The following is an 18,914-nucleotide window of genomic DNA, read 5'->3' as shown; positions in this document are numbered from 1 at the left end:
CTAATAAACATGAACCAAACTTGGAAACCTAATAAAAGTATATAGAAATAACTAATTAAAATTTTTTTTTACCCTAATTTATGCTTTTCATTTAAACCTCAGAATGATGTAAAGCTAAGTGATTCCTGTTCATTGTCCTGGATAATCCTCACAACAGCTCAGTGAGGTTTTTATTTTCTCAGTTTTGTAGGCGTGGAAACTTAAGAAGTTAGGTGAGTTAGGCAGGGTTAAATTGATAATATATGCAGAGATGAGATTCATTAAATCCTAGGACTGTCTGACTCAAAATTCATGATGTTTTTAAAAATTTATGTAATATTGGAAACCCATCAGTATTTTAAGTTTTGGGACATTTTATAAATGTTTATAGTATAATAGATATAGCCATTCATAATTTCAGAAACAAATGTGAAAAAAAGGGATTGTGTTTTAAAGGTTCATAAATTTACCAGCACTGTTTACAGTAAACTTAGGCCTACTTTATGCTGTAGAGCCTACTGAGGAGAGGAAAATGTGGGCACTCAGCATATGCTTTTGTTTTGGGTGCCAGACATCTTATTTAACTTTGTTTTTTGACTGTGCTGACTAGATATTTTTTCATTGTGTAGACATATCAGTAGAAAAGCCTTTATCATCCTACATATTGTTCTTTTGTGTGGCAGCCTTTACGTAATGCTAGTTTCCTCATCTCTAAAATTCACCGTCTATTTAAAGTTTGTGTAGAGAGAGAGTTTTTTTCCTAATCAGTTAGTGTTACTTGAAAGATTTTATTGTGATTTGAATACGCCACTATTTTTCATTTTAAATTTCTGGTTTCTTCTCATGAAAAGTATTTAAATAAGTCATTATTGAATAAATGGCTATTTAAAAAGCCATTTTGTGTCATTTTTAGAGAGACTATCACAGGCTATATATGTACCCTTGATGTGTAACCATCTATGACTCCTAGAGAGAAGAATTTTTCGTGTGTTTATACAGCAATTAATCTTCTTTACCCTCACTGCTGTCAACTAAATCTTTACTGTTACATTGACATTTTAAGAAAAGCCCTTGAAAAAGTATGAGGATGGTAAAAGATTTTTTTCCTCAAATGGGAAATTAAAATTAATGGTTACTTGGGACTAGGGTAATACGGAAATACAAAGGTAAAGATGACTATAATTGGACCAATGGAGATGAAACTGGGAATCAGGGAGGATTAAAGTTTAGTATTATAATACCTTAATTCTGAAGCCCAGGCAGCTGAAACTGCAATTTTTCTCCTAGGACAGCAGTGATGTTGGTTTAAAGGAAACTACATCTAGAAAATTTGAAGTTCTACACATAAGATGTCCAAAGGGGGAAAGCCAGATCTACTATCACTTGTGATATAGAATTATCTCCCAGAACTGATTTTATTAATAAAATAATTCATCATTTTACCCAGCAAGTGTTATATTCAGCAAGTTCTTATTCTGTGCATTTTTTGGGTGTGTGGTTGGTAGAATGATGAACTGAAATTTGGAAGAATGAACTTCTTCTTTCCTATTCCCACAAACTTTCTTTTAGGGTAAGAATAAAGGTGTTGTAAAAATGTTTAGCACTAAGACTTATGGCGCAAATCCATTGTCTTATCTTTGCTGTCTTCCTAAGGGTGATACATACTCACCTCCATAGATTCAGCTTGTGCAGAAGGAGACAAGGTCAATCTTTTACTTAACATTCTTTCTTCTGAAATTATCTAAATTTGAGATGATTACATAGGTCAGGGTCAGTGAAATTGTAGCATACTTTAAAAATGTTTTGTGTAAAGTGACCTGAAAAAACAATCATTTGCAAAATGAGCTAAAAAAAAAACATAACTAAACATATGAAATGCACTGTAGACATATTTAGCATTCTCCCCTGGTTGTTGTTTAGAATAAGTGTACTGTTTGTAATTTAGAGTGTTTATTTTCTGTTGGCTATGGTTTATTTATAGTCATAGAATGTATCATTTATTTTTTTCTGTATGTTGACTAAATACTGTTTTATTTATTTTTTATTTTGTTTATTTTTAAAGATTTATTTATTTCTCACGCCTTCTCCCCCGTTGTCTGCTCTCTCTGTCCATTTTCTGCATGTTCTTCTGTGTCTGCTTGCATTTTTGTCAGGTGGCACAGGGAATCTATGTCTCTTTTGTGTTGCGCCATCTTGCTATATCTGCTCTCCATGTGTGTGGCACCACTCCTGTGTGGGCTGCACTTTTTTCACGCGGTGCGGCTCTCCTTACATGGTGCTCTCCTTGTGCGTGGGCCACGCTTGTGTGGCACGCCTATGCAGGGATGTCCCTGTGTGGTATGGCACTCCTTGCACGGAGCAGCACTGTGAGTGGGCCAGCTAACCACATGAGTCAGGAGGCCCTGGGGATTGAGTCCTGGACCTCCCATGTGTTAGATGGTTGCTCTATCAGTTGAGCCATGTCTGCTTCCCATAAATACTGGTTTAATATGTACGTCTATCAAATTAATTTTTCAGAGTGTATTTAAGTAATTATATTCACATTTTCATATTATTTTAATACTTGATAGACTGCATGTTATTAAAAAAGTAAATAATTGACATTTTAATATAGCAAAGAAATAATCATGAATTATATTTTAATATTTGATCAGCAAGTTAATTTAAAGCGTTTGCTACTTTAATTCTTTTTTTTTAAGACAAATTCCCCAGAGGTTTTTTTTTTTAAGATTTATTCTTTATTTATTTCTCTCCCACCCCCTTGTCTGCTCTTTGTGTCCATTCACTGTGCGTTCCCCTGCGTCCACCTGGATTCTTGTCAGCAGCACCGGGAACCTGTCTCTGTCTCTCTATGTTGTGTTATTTTGCTGCATCAGCTCTCCACATGTGCAGCGCCACCCTTGGGCAGGCTGCATTTTTGTTGCGCGGGGCAGCTCTTCCTACGGGGGCGCACTCTTTGCACGTGGGGCTTCCTTACATGGGGGACACTCCTGCGTGGCACGGCACTCCTTGCGCGCATCAGCACTGTGTGTGGGTCAGCTCACCACACGGGTCAGGAGGTCCTGGATTTGAACCCTGGACCTCCCATTTGGTAGACAGACGCTCTATCTGTTGAGCCAAATATGCTTCCCTTCTACTTTAATTCTGACACAATTTTGTATAAATGTTCTTTTATTTTTATGAAGAGAGATTGTGGCTTAAATAATCTGTTTAAATTCACAGAAGTGTTTTGTCTCTATTTTTGTGTAGTATATTTATAATGCTTCACTCTTCTATATCTGCATGATTAGGAAGTCTCTTTTAAGTGAAAAAGATTTCAAAAATAAATCTATTAATGTAATTTGATTAATACTCATTTAAATTTGTCTTTTGGATTTAATATTGTATGAGGCATTTTTAAGTAAAATAAATGTATTTTAATGACTTAACTTCCAAGAAAACTCAAACATTACATAAAATTAGAAAGGAAAAAAAATGATTTGAAATCCTGACACCAGAAACTAACATTTTCTTGAACATCTTAGTATTTTTAAAAAACAAGAATACACTTGTTTAGTTTTCTATATTTTAAAGACCAAATATTATGCTACTACCTTGAAGTCTTTGTTTAGTGTGCATTAAAATCTTAAATTTAAGTATGCAAAATGTCTTGCAAAATTAATAATCACATAGTGTATGAATTTAGTCACTTAGGCATCTATGTTAGCTGGAAAAATGATCCTTGATAATGTGGCTTAAGAAGTAAGTTGGAAATGGAAAAAAATTATTTTCCACAAATCTAGACTGGTTCTTGACCTGTCTCTGAGTATAGTCAGTCAATTTTGCATGTCCAGGTTCCCTCATCTTAAAAATCAAGAAATTAGACTACAAGAGGGCCAGTATCTTTGCTGATTCTAAATTATGAGATAGTTCACTGGGACCCAATATTTGTTTCTAATTTTTAAAAAATCTGGTGATCCCTAGTATACTTTTTATTCATTATTTTTCATTTTGCTTTACAATTAGTATTTTCAGCATGTTTTAACTGATTTTAAGTGTATATGCAGTTGTCTGTCTCGTCTTGATAATTCTCATTATATATTCCCATTAATTTAGACATGGGTGCATTTCACTGACATTTTTATAGACATTTAAAAATATCAAAGGTTTTCACAATAGCTAAGTGGCAAAGATTGAAGTGATTTCAGTAATATTAAATTAGTTTAAGAAACTCATCAGTTGGTAGAGTTAACAGAATGTCATGGTAGGTTCCACATATTTTATTAAACATAACAAGTGTATTACATGTGGTGTTGTGCAGTGTTATACCCAAAAGGAGAAGCCTAAATTTTGTTGATTCTGTCAGCATCACTTCTAATATGTCTTCAACATTTGATATTGTTCTCTGTTAGCAAACAGAAAGGAGCTTTATTTAGGCATTTAACATTTTCTATCAGGTATTTTATTTTATGAAAATTCAAGCTTACTGTTTTTGCCATACTCCTATTTATATTTGCTTTTGGCTCTTCTTTCTGCTAATCCTTTCTTCTACTGACTCTTCTAAACCTTTCTCTCCTATCTTCTTCTTTTGGGTTGCAAGTTCCCCATAACACTTCCTGCAAAGGTGGATTCTTTTTTATGAACTCTCTTAGTTTCTATTTATTTACAGATATTTTAAACTAACCTTCATATTTGAAGGACAATTTTGCTGGTTAAAGAATTCTTGGCTGGCAATTTTTTCTTTCAGTATGCTAATTTTATCATGACATTATCTTCTCTCCATTGTTTCTGATGAGAAATCCACGCTAAGTCTTACTCCATGTCACTTGTATGTGATGTTTTGCTTCTCCCTTGCTGCTTTCAGAATTTTATCTGTGGTATTTGACATTCTGATAAATATGTGTCTTGAAGTAGGTCTGTTCAGATTTATTTTGATTTATATTTATTTATTTATTTTGATTGCACTTCTTGGACATGTAAATTCATTTTTTTCTTAAGAGTTGGGAAATTTTCAGCCATTATTTCCTCATAATCTTTCTGCCCCCTTTCCTTTCTCTTTTCCCTCTGGAACTTTCATGACACCTATGTATTGCACTTTGTTTTATCATTCACTTTCCTGAATCCTTCCTCAATTTTTTTCTGTTCTTTTCTCTCTCTGTTCTTTCTGTTCTAGTTCAGTTGCTTTGTCTTCTGCATTACTTATTCTTTCTTATATCATGTCAGATCTCCTGTTTTATGCCTCTAAAGTGTTTTTTTATTTCACCTGTTGTGTTTTTCATTCCCATGAGCTCTGTTATTTTTATATTCAGGTTTTCAAATCCTTCTTTGTGCTCACTCAGTGACTTCTTTAGCCATATTGTCTTTTAAGTTGCTGATTTGATTTAGGAAATTTGTATGAATCTTGTTATTAGTTGTCTCAAATCCTATATCTCCCCTGGGGCTTTCATATATTCCTTTGTTTCGGCCATTTCTTCCATTTTCTTAGGATGGCTTGTAATTTTTTGCTGATGTCTAGGCATCTGATTATGATGATGAGTTTACTCTCATGATCAATTTTTCTCTCTTGCATAGGGGTTTAGTGGTGGGAAGCTGAATGTTACTGCTGTTCTTTAATTCTTGTTTCAACCTGTTTTAGGCCTTTAGGATTTTTCATGTTCAGTTGCTCAGATTCTGGCCATGGACTCAGTACTGGCTTGTAGACCCACTTCCAAGGGCCCTTTGGAGGGAGACTGTAAAGACTGGAAAAAGCCTCCTTTTGAATTTCCTAACATGCACTTCCTTGGTCAGCCAGCAGATGGTGTGCTTCAACAGGTCTTTCAGTTCAAACCCTGGTGGGAGTGTGTTCATTGCAACAATGACAGCAACAGTGTGACAAAGGATCCTGCCCTCAAGGCTGTTCAGAGCCTCACAGATAAAACTTTCTCTCAGGCTGTTCTCTAACCTTTGCAGACAGCCCTGTCCCTTTCCCAGGTAGGAAATAATTGCACTACCCTCTATCTCAACAACCAGTCCTTGTCAGTGAGGAGGGTGATTGAGAGGGGGATATCTTTAGTCCCCTGCCAACTCTCAGGGCAGATGATGGTCTCGCCCCTGAGCCTGGAGGGGCTCGTGGGACACAGCACACCAAATCTGTTGGCCCAAAGCTGAATTAGCCTTAGGCTGTGTCCCTCTCTCTCCCCATTCCTGGGGAGGTGGACCCCTGTGGTCCCCTCTGTCCGTGGCTGCCGGCCAGAGGCAGAGAATTCAAAACTGCTCTAAGAATGAGGGGAAGGATGCCAGCAGCTGCAGCTTTAAATCACAGTTTTGCTGTCGAGATGCTTTTCCTTTGTTCCTCTCTCTTCTGGGCGGTGTCCAGCATCTCCCTGATGTCCTAAACCCTAGAACATTTCTTTCCAGACTTTCTTTGCCTGTCCCCTGGCTGTTTTTCCGGAAGAGATGTGAGTTGAGTGTCTCTCTAATCCACCATCTTCCCGGAAGTCCCCTATACATGCTTTTGGCATCATAGAATTTGGTAGAAGATAATTAAACAATAACTCCAACAACTTACATTTTATTTCTTTTGCCAAAGTTAAACTAGCAAAGTTTGGAAATTAAGTGAAAAGAAAATTAATATCGTGACGTTACAGATTATTATGTGGATCTATAACACTTTGGTTATCTAGGAATTGAAAAAAAAAAGGAGGAGGTAGGATGGATAAGAGAGAAAGTAACCAATTTTTATATTGTTCTCATTTTATTCCTATAGGTAAATCCCAAGGTGGGGAAAGTCAGTGTATCCATAACAAGTCAACATTTTAGCAGTTTTTGCTTCCCTTTTTATTTGTTGCCTCCCAATTTTTGAACTTTGTCTAGGCCACCTAGTATTCCCTGTAAGCTTTCTTTCATCTTCTTCTGAACCTAGTTATATATCTCTGACAATAACTGTGTAAACTACTTTTTTCATGGTGTAAATGGTCTGTCTTGATGTTTAATGTTGATTCAAAGCTGGTTTTATGTAGCTTCATGAGGGCAGCAGCCATGTCTTTTGTCATTGTATTCCCAGTGTATTCCCAGATCTTAAGAAAGGCAAAGCACAAAACAGATTTTTGTATAAATGCATAGATTAATAAATGAATTAATTTTCTGGCAGAAGGCTTTTACCAGTAGAATATGTACTTTATAAATTCCAGGGAAAGAAGATGAATGTTTAATTTTTTGTAGCGTTTTTGCTCTCTGACAGTGCAAATTCACCTATTACTTTTTAAGATTCATTTTATTTATCCCCACCCCTTGCTGCCTGCTTGCTGTCAGCTCTCTGTGTCCATTCTCTGTGCATTCTTCTGTGTCTGCTTGTCTCCCTTTGCTGTGTCATCTTGCTGTGCCAGGTCTGCATGGCCACAGGCCGTCAGCTCTCTGTGGGCACAGGCCAGCCTGCCTTCACAAGGAGGCCCTGGGAAGTGAACCCAGGGCCTCCCATATGGTACACAGGAGCTCAGTCGGTTGGACCACATCCGCTTCCCTCACCTATCACTAAATGTTCATCAATACCTCCCATGCAACTAGAATCTCTGGCACATGGGAGAAACTACATAAATATTGCTGAAAGAAAGAATAAATGAATGATCCCTTCCCTATTCACACTATTATAAAAAAAAAATCACTAAACCTTTTTTTGAAAAAAATAAAATTGCCAATGAAATCAATTAGCATAAAAATGTTACTGGTTTCTAAGTGCTAAGTCACAAAGGAAAATGATAAAACACTAGAAGGCTGAGAATAACATTCATACATTCTCATAGGTGGTATTCTGCATAGATTTACAAAACCAAGAACTGTAAAAGGCATGCAACCCAACCTCTTCGTTTTAATGGAGGTTAATAGTGCAGTCAGTTTAGATGATTTGGTTGTGATCAACATCTGGAGCTAGCTGGTGTCAGAACCTGAATTAAAAATCAGATTGAAAGGTTCCCAGGCTATTGTTCATTGGCCTGGGTAGGATTGATAACCTTCTGGTTTTACGCCTTGCCACTTCTGAATTGAGGATGGGTAACAGACATCTCAGGAGGTTCTTTATATTGTCTTGCAAATGATACAAAGTTTCTCAAATCACAGTAACCATTGGGTAAATCTATGAGTTACCTGGTAGTAGCAATTATTTATTGCCTAAGTATTGCTTCATGCCAGAGTAGCCTCAGGTCTTAAGGATGATCCCAGAAAAGGATCCAAAAACTTAGGAAAATTCTCTAGAATGGTGTATGACAATCTCTTTTTTTTAGCCCCGCCACCCCACCTGCTACCTTAAACTTTTGCTATAAACAGTGCCTCCCTTTGTTGTTGACTGATTAAAATGTGGCAGATGAATGAGAAACCTCATACTCTTGCTGCTATTTAAATTTGATTTACTGAGAAATTAATTGTTTATGTTAGGGCCAATTAAGGGGTGGGAGAGGAGAAAGAAACCAGGGCATTAAGAGCTTGCTACAGAAAAAATGAGCATGCGTTACTCACACACACAAAAGTAATTGAGTTAAATACATTTAGTTGTGAAAAAAAAAATAATGAAGTTGTCTGAAAAGATTAGAAGTCAATACATTTGACCAAAACTTACTGGGTTATGTGTCACAAGTATTAAATCACCTAGACTCTTGTAGTTCCTTAGCACAGGAATTAAAATAATGTATATAGCAACAGAAATATCAGTCCTGTTAATTTTATACTTGATGGTGTATTTCTTTACCATGGATATGAGTCAACAATGTTATGGCATAAACATTCCTAAATAGTGAGTTGTCTGACAAATTTCATGACTTAATTCCTTCTACCTTTCTATAAATAATGCACTTACTGTGAGTCTCAGAACCAATCAAGCATGAAGATTTTGTTGTATAGGGAATTAAGTGTCCGGTAATGTGTCTGAAGACACTATGTAAAAACGTACATATTTAAGAGAGGACCTGCTTCTGATTCAGAAGGAATTGAACATGTTCCCTATAGCATTGAGACAATGTGTTTTATATATTATAATGTGTTTATTATATTATATATAAAACACATTGTCTCAATGCTATACCATATATATATATAGGGTAAAGTAAAATTTTTATGTGATTATTATACTAGTCTGTTTATTTGGACATTTGGTCTCATTTGCTTTTTTGTTTGTATGAAAATTCCATTTACTGTAAATATATTTATATACTGAAGTAACAAAATGGGAAATTTCCTTCCTCCTTGGTTTGATTGCCTTAATTTACTGGTATCTCTACCCTTGTTTCTATAAAAGTTCTTGAATATTATTAGTTTTCTAATCAAATATTCTTTAATATTTATTTTATTTTTTTAAGGGTTATTTTTATTTCTTTCTTTCCCTTTGCCCCCCCCTCCCGCCCCCACCCCCATTGTATGCTCTCTGTGTTCATTTGCTGTGTGTTCTTCTTTGTCCACTTGCATTCTTGTCAGTGGCACTGGAAATCTGTGTCTCTTTTTTGTTACCCAGGTAAGTGATTTGGCCTTGTTAGTAAGCTTTGCTTTATGCCCCCAGATAATACTGAGAACAAAACTCCCAGGGAGCCAATTCATCGCTCTAAAGGGAGGGGGTAGTGGCTTACATCATACATTTCCATGAGAACTTGATTATTTTAAGAAGCATTGCGATATTTGGTGGCAAATTTTATTTAATGTGCCTACAAGAGATTAAGAAATTTAAAGAAATATTTGCCTAAAGTTCTTAAAGGCAAAAAAAGGCTCCAGTTTTAAAAGGAACATTTATTTAATCAACAATTTTTGTGTGTGTGCTTAGGATTTCTTATGCTAACAGTCAAAAAATATGGATCTTATTTATCCATTATATAGAATAGGAAAAAGTAGCTAAAATGTGTTTCTAACTTGCTGCTCAGGATTGCCAAAAAATTAGTAGGGCTGAGATTGAAATCCAAACTTCCGTACACCAGAGTTCATGTTCTTATGATTAAGCCTTGCTGCTCTCAGTAGAATAGAAAAGAAATGTTAGCATTTTATGTACTTATCATCTGTTTCTGGAACAAGCCACTTTATCTTGTGCACAGAACTCCTTTCTCAGTTTATCTCATTGCTGAATCTTTCTCATCCTTTATGTCTTGACTCTAATTAACGTCAACCCCAGAGACTCTTTTCATATCCATCCTATGGAAGGCACTTCCCAAGTTACATCATCCTATTTATTTTATTCACAACACTCTTAGTATCTGTGAATACTTTGTCTGTCTCTTCCAGTATATGAAGAGTGGATGAAGACTGGGATCTGTCTTTCCCTTTTGTTTTCTCAAGTTTATTTTTTACAGATAAGTACTTGGGACACAGCATAGTTAGTAGCTACTGGTTCAGTGAATGAATTCAACTTTTTATATATTCTGGCTCTTTTTTTAATGCAGAGATAAGTTCTGTTTCCTCAAAAATGTTTGAAATAATTAAAACTGCACTTAAATTTTAATTTGCAGTGTTATTGTAGCAGCCCAAAGTTATTTCAAAGGAATAATAACTTATGTATACATTTCTATGAAAATTTATATTAATAAACTTATTCTGATACTATCCTTTACAGGTGTAGACCTTTTGTAACCTTGCATTTATTATCTATAGAAGATATATTTCTCTGCAAGTGCATCTTAATGGTTGCTTTATTAATTTGATTGTCATACAACAAAGAAAGCAAACTCTCACTGATGACTTAGGATTTATGTGATTTCTTTCTGGACATAAAACAAATACTGTAGACCTTGTCTATAGCATGTATAGGGATCTTCTGTGATTCTTAACAAATATTAACAAAGGGAGAGCTGGGAGTGTAAATTTAAAAGTGGGAATTAAATGCTTTCATTGTTAGAAAATAAATTGTGATCTGTAATTACAAATAAAGTACACAAAGTAACTTAAATACTGCATTTTGTTTTTTAATGTAAGAATTTGATATCTATGTTGGTAGATGTTACTTTTAATTGTTTGGAAATAACAAAAACAAAAGAAATTTCAATTGTTCTTCATAAGTAAATTTATGTAGCAACTTTTCCCTCCTGCCCTTGTGTTAGAGGAGATACAGAAGAGAAAAGAAGTCTTGCAAAAATGTTTGTAGAAAGTAGCCTGTAGCTTTTTTTTTTTTAAACAATTTGGAATGCTTCATGAATTTGCGTGTTATCCTTACATAGGGCCCATGCTAATCTTCTCCGTATCATTCCAATTTTAGTATGTGTGCTGCTGAAGCGAAATCATTCCAATTTTAGTATGTGTGCTGCTGAAGCGAACACACCAGTAGTTTTTATTTCTAAGATTTACAGTATTTTCACATTTTAAAATTCTTATGCATCTTAATTTGACCTTGGACAATGTTACTAGTCTTATCATTAGTGTTTGATTATTACTAAATTCTCAGTGTTTTGAAATGTCTTCTTTCTAAATTAACAAAAAATAGCCTGAATATAATAGTATTTATATTGTTAGCCCCAGGCAGAGAATTTGCTGTTTTAGGTGTCTATACAAATCAACCGAACTACTCCTTCCCTTGGGTGTTCCTATTTCCTTTCCTTGTGTGCTCAAGGGTCGGTTCCCTGTAGCTCTTTTTAGATCTATGTCAGAGTCAGAGGGTAGGAGACAGCTCTAGTGATATATATGGTAGAGAAAACAATAGCTTTTGGTTTGATTTTAATTCTATGCTTGAAAGTCAATATTCAGTTAAGTAACTGCAAAACAATCAGAGCTTATTATCTGCAAATTCATTGATATCCACAAACATAAAAGTGTGATTGTCAACTCCTTTCCTTGGAATTTCTCATACTAACTACCTAAATTAAATATAGCTATAATTAAAAATTAATTAGAAAAATACCCAATTTATTTTCCAAAAATATATCTATAAAAAATAATTGATGGAAAACGGACTTTGGCCCAGTGGTTAGGGCGTCCGTCTACCATATGGGAGGTCCGCGGTTCAAACCCCGGGCCTCCTTGACCCGTGTGGAGCTGGCCCACGTGCAGTGCTGATACGCGCAAGGAGTGCCGTGCCACGCAAGGGTGTCCCCCGCGTGGGGGAGCCCCACGCACAAGGAGTGCGCCCGTGAGGAAAGCCGCCCAGCGTGAAAAAAAAAAAAAAAAAAAAGAAAAAGAGCAGCCTGCCCAGGAATGGCGCCGCCCACACTTCCCGTGCCGCTGACGACAACAGAAGCGGACAAAGAAACAAGACGCAGCAAATAGACACCAAGAACAGACAACCAGGGGAGGGGGGGGAATTAAATTAAAATAAATAAATCTTTAAAAAAAAAAAAAAAAGTAGGTTCAGTTTAAGAATGAAAAAAAAAAAAAATAATTGCTATGTTTTTAAGTAGGTCTATGTAAAAAAGTTTTTATTTATGTAAAAAATATCTAAAATCTTATGAAAAACTGTAGTCCTTTAATAAAACTGCAATGTAGAAAAAAATAAAAATAAAAAAATAAATATAACTATAAAGGACAACCAAATATTTAATTGCAAAGTGAAGAATAATTTTAAAAAAATCTAATACATTTACTGAGAGTTAACTTACCCATCTATCAAGTGTGTACAAAGCAGATTCTATTTCATTTCCTGTTCTATTTTTGACTCTTTTTTCTTTACGTCCTATAACAACTCTACTTTCTAGAATTATAGTCAGATGTAGACTTTAGAGGTTTAGCGGTTCTAGGTTGGGAGCTTTTGTATTTCTTGAAGAATCTAATAAAACTTGGGCATCCCAAAAAACCATTTGACAAACATGGACACAAATTATTGTACCCTTGGAATCAACTTAATTATAACATTCCTTTGGGTTAAATGAGTGTGTATATGAGTTTTTTCTTATACATTTCAATTTCATTGATAATATCCATATGCCACTGCTATGTTCCAGGCACTGTGCAAGGCATTATTGATTTTGTATTAGTCCAGGTTATCCAGGGAAACAGAAACAACAGGATATTTATATTATGTTGGTATGTAAATATTATGATATTTATTATTGGAATTGGCTAATGTAACTGCTAGTTTGACAAGTCCGAATTCCATAAGGCCAGTCTCAAGTTGGGGACTCTGATGAAAGTTTTGATGAAATCCCAGGAGTAGCTGATTGGTTGAAAAGTAGAAATAGAAATTCTTCTCTGACTGCTTAAATTATCTGTTCTCCCTTTAATGCCTTCAACTGATTGGATGAGACTTTTCTAATTGCTTTAGGCATTCTCCTTTGTTGATCATAGATGTAATCAACCAAAGATGCAATCAATTGACTATGACTTAAATCCATGATATACCCTCTGAGTAATGATGAGGCCAGTGCTTGCTTGATCAAACAACTGGATGCCATAACATAGCCCGGTTGACATAGGAATTTAACCATCCAAATATTGTTGAAGAAGAACCAGATAGGGCTAATTGATCTTACACTTGGTTAAAATGTGGGAAAGGTATACATTAAATTGTAAGTAGGTTAGATACTACAAAGGTGTTCGATTGATTGGTACAGTGACCACTTTCATTCGTATCTCATCTTTCCTCATTCATTCTTCATAGCTTAGCAAAAGTGAAATTTGTAAAGTATAAATTGGATCACTTTCTTTTCCTATTAAAAACTTTGGGGGAGTGGATGTAACAAGTGGTTGAGCATCTGCCTCTCACGTATGAGGTCCTGGGTTCGATCCCTAATATCTCCTAAAAGCAAACAAACAAAAAAACATATCTTATTGGGGAGCTGATGTAGCTTAGTGATTGATTGCCTGCTTCTCATGTATGAGGTTCTGGTTCAATATCCAGTACCTCCTAAACAACAACAAAAAACAAAAACAAAAAACTGTGGGGAGCAGGTGCAGGTCAGTGGTTGAATGCCTGCTTCGTATATACGAGGTCCTGGGTTCAATCACTGGTACCAACTTAAAAAAACAACAAAACAAAATATTTCCACGGCTCAGTTGGCACAAAGCCCTAGGTAATAGCTCCTGATTCTCCATCTTACTGTGGAGCCCCTTTTTAGTAGATTCCCTTGACTCTTGGCATACTCATCTTAGTTTAGTTCCTTTTTACCTGTAGTTTCTGTTGCCCAGAATCATTTTCCCCTACACTTCATGATTACTTCTTTTTTCATGTTTAGATTAAAATGTAAGCGTTTTTATCTCAGAGAAGCTACCTGCCCAGTTAACCCCTCCTGCACACATCCACATATGTTGGCACAACATGCTTAACTCCTTACTTATTTCTTTATTAGTAGTTATTACCTGAACCTGAACCTGTTTATGTCTTTTAGTCTATTTGCTAGCTAGAATGGTTGGCTCAACACAGCAGGAATCCTGTCTTGGTTTTAACCAGCTCCTTGAGTATACTGTATGGTCAGTATTTACTAAATAAAAAGATGAACAGGAGTGTACAGTGGGGACTCAAGTAATCCTTGTGTAGAGAACTGAAGGGTGAATGGTATATTTGTCTAATTAAAAGAAAATGTAGCTAGTGGGCTTAGAAAACCAGTGTCCAAACAAAATGGACCTTGTGACTTACGTTTAGGTTTTTCAAAAACTGGGTGAAATAGAGAAGTTTAGCCATACTCATTGATTTCTGATTTTTTAAAAAATGAGCAAACTTATTTTTGACTTATAAGGATTGGAGGATTCTTGAACTACATTACCTTAAACTATAATATAAGGATATACAAATCAATTTATCTCTTTAATGGAGACCACTCTTGCTATTTATGTAAAAGAAAACCAATTTTGGTCACCTCATTATTACTGTCATGACTTTTAGCCATGGTAAGTGTACCAGAGTATACATATAGAATTATCTTGGTAGGAAAATACTAATATATGGGCGTAGCTTGAATACTTCACCTAATCTCTTTAAAATTTATAGATAAAGAAGTACAATTTCTTACTGTTTGTTTCATATAGATAGATAGATAAAAGATGAATGTCAAATTGACTATTAATACCACTGATTTATTTAAATGTCTAAATAAAATGAGTGTTTTGTGACTTAAGATACAATATATATTCAGATGCATCCTTTATTATTAAGGTAGCTAGGTTAGCTTTTTTGTTTAAATGGGAGATGTGAGTCCATATAAGTTCAAGTTTAATTTTCAATTCCTTTGCATTCACTTGTTAAGTGTTATCTCTACATGAGAACTAGTTAATCATTTTATCTAGATTATCAAATATTATATTTAATGGCTATATATCTTGGAAACAGAGTGCTGTATTATGTTATAATTGGACAATGAGAAAAAATACATTTTTATGAAACAACAAAAAAGTACAAACTTTATGAAACAAAAAAATTAGTAATATTCATTATGGTGTTTCCATGAAATTTAAGACTTGGCTTGTACCAACCCATTATTGACTGTTAGTTTCATACATATTAGTATATGTAACTGATAAAACTTTTATTACATGTTCATGAAGTTTTTTAGAAGAAGAAATTGTAGTTAATTTATTAAAAATGCATTTTTTGATAACCCAACATTTGTTGAAAGTGAAGACTTGTGCAAAATCTTCTATTTGCTTCTTATTACCTAAATTGGAATATTTGGTTTCTTTAGTTCTTATTTAGCATATCCACTCAGTTTAAAAACAAAGATGACCAATATTCCTTTCCTATTTATACTTTAAATACTGTAAAAGCAAAATAAAATACTTTTGTTTATCCTTTCTTGAAATAATTAGATCTATATTAGCATAGTATATGACTTTACAAATTAACATTTCAAATTGGACAAATCAGTGTTAAATTAAAAAGCAGAAATAAAATGGAGACTTTGTTAGTTTCAAATAATAGCTTCACTTATTTTGGATAGTACACATAATGATAATCTAATTTTGGCATAGTTTAAATGAAAGGATATGATTATTTTCAAGATATAGGAATATAAACTTCATTTTAAATTGTCAGATCAGCTTGTCCTAATAAAAGCATTTTCACATTTATTTGCAAAGTGTTGTATTGTAAAATGATGAAGGTTTCTTTTTTATTGGTAATGATACTGTTGAAATATAAATGGGTTCAACCTTTACTTTTACTTGTTAACATGCTTAAACAACCAAACGTTTATTTTTCTTAATTTTTTATCATTGTGCTTAGGAAAATTTGTAGTTGTTATTTCCATTACACTACTATTTTTTATCTTTGTATCTTTTTACCCATTTAAAGCTTCAGTAAATTCTACTCTTCGCTCCTGTTTTTGAAAGACAGAAATTTAGTTGTATGTAATATTGAACATAACCATAAATGACTACATTATTGGTAGAAAATGAAAAGAAGAGCACCAGGCCCAAGTTTTTATGAAAAACCTGAAAGTTCCACGAACTGCTGAAATGTATGTTTCATTGTGTATGGAAACAGAGCTCCTTCAAAATACTGACATTAATCTGAATTAAGTGCAAGTTGTAGAACCCATCCCCAAGTACTTATACTTAAAAAAATATGTGTTTTGATCTTCCATATATTTACTTTGAAAGCATTTATAATGCTGATGATTTGTAGCTGTTTATAACTTACTTGTATTGGCATATTCCTATCCCAAGGATTGTTATTCACACTTTATCAAATATCGGTGGTACTGACATTTATGTTTCTGTCTGACTTAAAATTCTCATATGTCAGACTAACTAGAAGAAGGCATATGTCCTAGGAAGTTATTTTTAATTATTTCATACCTTTATTTCTGAAAAATCAATACCAACAGAACATACCTAGATATTTCTATACATATCTACATAGATATGTATCTAGGTATTGTATGCCTAGAACATAGCCAATATAATCATAATTTTCCTACTGTGGAGTTAAAAATGTGATTCAGTGTTCATCAGTATAAAGGATTCCTGAGAAGTTTATTTTTTGTGCAAAAATAAGTAAAATTTCATAAATGTAATATTTTGCTAGAGGATTTTACCCAGTTGTGTTAAGTTTAAATAATGCTGAACTCTTCGGAGAGCATACAAAATTAAAGTGAAGTTAGTTTAGGATATGATAGCAGTATGTGGAATGCAGATTTAAAAGGAGTACAAACTACATACTTGTTTATTCTGTATTATTACATCTTAGAGAAAAAATGTAGGTAAAGTTTATTTTTATTTTTTATTTATTTCTCTCCCTTTTCCCTGTCGCCCCCCAGTCTGCTCTCTGTGTCCCTTCACTGTGTGTTCTTCTGTGTCACTTGCATTCTTGTGAGTGGCACTGGGAATCTGTGTCTCTTTTGGTTGCATCATCTTGCTGCGTCAGCTCTCCGTGTGTGCAGCACCACTGCCTAGTGGGCTGCGCTTTTTTCTTGCTGGGTGGCTCTCCTTATAGGGCGCACTCCTTGTGCGTGGGGCTCCTCTGTGTAGGGAACACCCCGGCGTAGCACGGCACTTCTTGCCCGCATCAGCACTGCAAGTGGACTAATTCACCACACGGGTAAGGAAGCCCTGGGTTTGAACCTCCCATGTGGTAGGCGGACACTCTGTCAGTTGAGCTAAATCTAAATCCACTTCCTAAAGTGTATTTTTAATTCAGGTTCTTGACTGAAATGTAAAGATATTTTAAACCACCTACCTATTTCAAAGCTGCCAACATACGCTGTAATGAAAATGGAGAAATGTAAATGAGTTTAGTGATTTGCCTGCCTTTGAATATAAATGAAGCTGAACATTTTCTGCCCTGTACTCTTAATTGTAAACTACAAGTGTGTTCAAGTCTTTGTGAAGAGTGTAAAGGTTGTCGTAAAGGATTACCATTAGATCTTCATTTTTTATTTTGTGAATACTTGTTAGCACTGGATAATTTTAATATAGTTCATTTATAATATTCGCTTTTTAATATGTCTCTAGATATGGTACTTTGTAAATGTGCCTTGACATTAAGGAGATAATTCTGATTAAAATGTAGAAAAACTCATTTTACTTGTATATCGTAAATAAATAGTTTATGGCCATGAATAAGAGAGAGAAAATAGAATAGCCTTTACAAGGTATATAAAGCCAACCTAGCTTAGACAGTAAATATATTTTTATAGTTTAAATGCCTTTTATGCAAGGTAAGAACTGGTGAAATTTGCCAAGTATATTAGATGGCAAGATGCTGGAATTTTCTTTTTTTAAAAAGTATACTCTATGAAGATTATTGTAATCTTTTTGAGGAGAGGATACAGTAAATTGAGATAATAACTTGATTCTTAGTTTTTTTCCCCCCAAATGTGGAAATGTCTAATTCTTACCATTGAACACATCCAAAGAACCAGTGTTGCTGAAAAAAATTTGTTTTGTTTTAGTATTAATAAAGTACTAAAATGTTCTGTCAGCTCACATTTTTTCTGATGGTTTTATATCATGGTGAGGGAAAATATGCATAGCTTTCTGATTTTAGATGTAGTTTGGAAAATGGAATAGTGAGTAGCTATATTTGTACAATAAAATAATTTATAATTGTTTAAGTGTTGGCTCCAAATTTCCATCTGACATTTAGGTGGTTTTATTCTGAGAATGTGAAAAGAGTTTCCTAGATCTTTTCCTGTTCATAAACTTTAAACACCACAAAGACATGATTCATTTTGTTTGGATGGCTTGCTCTAACGTGCCCTCTTCACAATCATCCATGGCATTGAAAACTTGCCATTCCACTCTCTTTACCTGCCTCTCTTTGGAAACAACTTAATTGCATGAAATTGTCAGAATGTAGCTTTAAGCCCTTCTGAGGATCATAGGTCATGCTGAAAATGAAAGGTAAATCTTACTTTATATTACAAATTATACCTGTTGGAGCACCAGTAGAAAATCTATCAAATATTTTAATAATAAGTTTCAGCCTAGCTTAATTTATGTGTTTTGTAGAGTTCGTTAAAGGTAAGAATCAACAGAGAATTAAATCAAGAAATTTCTGAATCTTGGAGACACTTGCCTTTTCTATTCTAATGATAAATTAGTCATAAATGAAATTTTTACTGAAATTTAAAACAAGATAAAGCTTCAAGATT

At 34.4% G+C, this 18,914-nt stretch overlaps 1 protein-coding gene and 1 non-coding gene across 27 annotated transcripts in view; one reads left to right on the top strand and one right to left on the bottom strand.

Moving 5' to 3' along the window:
- ADGRL2 (adhesion G protein-coupled receptor L2) overlaps positions 1–18,914 on the top strand; it is a 653,868-nt gene that overhangs the window by 517,233 nt on the left and 117,721 nt on the right. The window lies entirely within an intron of this gene.
- LOC131279929 (U6 spliceosomal RNA) lies at positions 11,073–11,175 on the bottom strand. The gene has a single exon (XR_009187434.1). It is a non-coding gene; the product is annotated as a U6 spliceosomal RNA (small nuclear RNA).

The sequence above is a fragment of the Dasypus novemcinctus genome, chromosome 9 (assembly GCF_030445035.2).
Source record: "Dasypus novemcinctus isolate mDasNov1 chromosome 9, mDasNov1.1.hap2, whole genome shotgun sequence".
In the NCBI taxonomy this organism is placed as follows: domain Eukaryota; kingdom Metazoa; phylum Chordata; class Mammalia; order Cingulata; family Dasypodidae; genus Dasypus; species Dasypus novemcinctus.
This window is presented reverse-complemented; position numbering and strand designations above follow the sequence as displayed.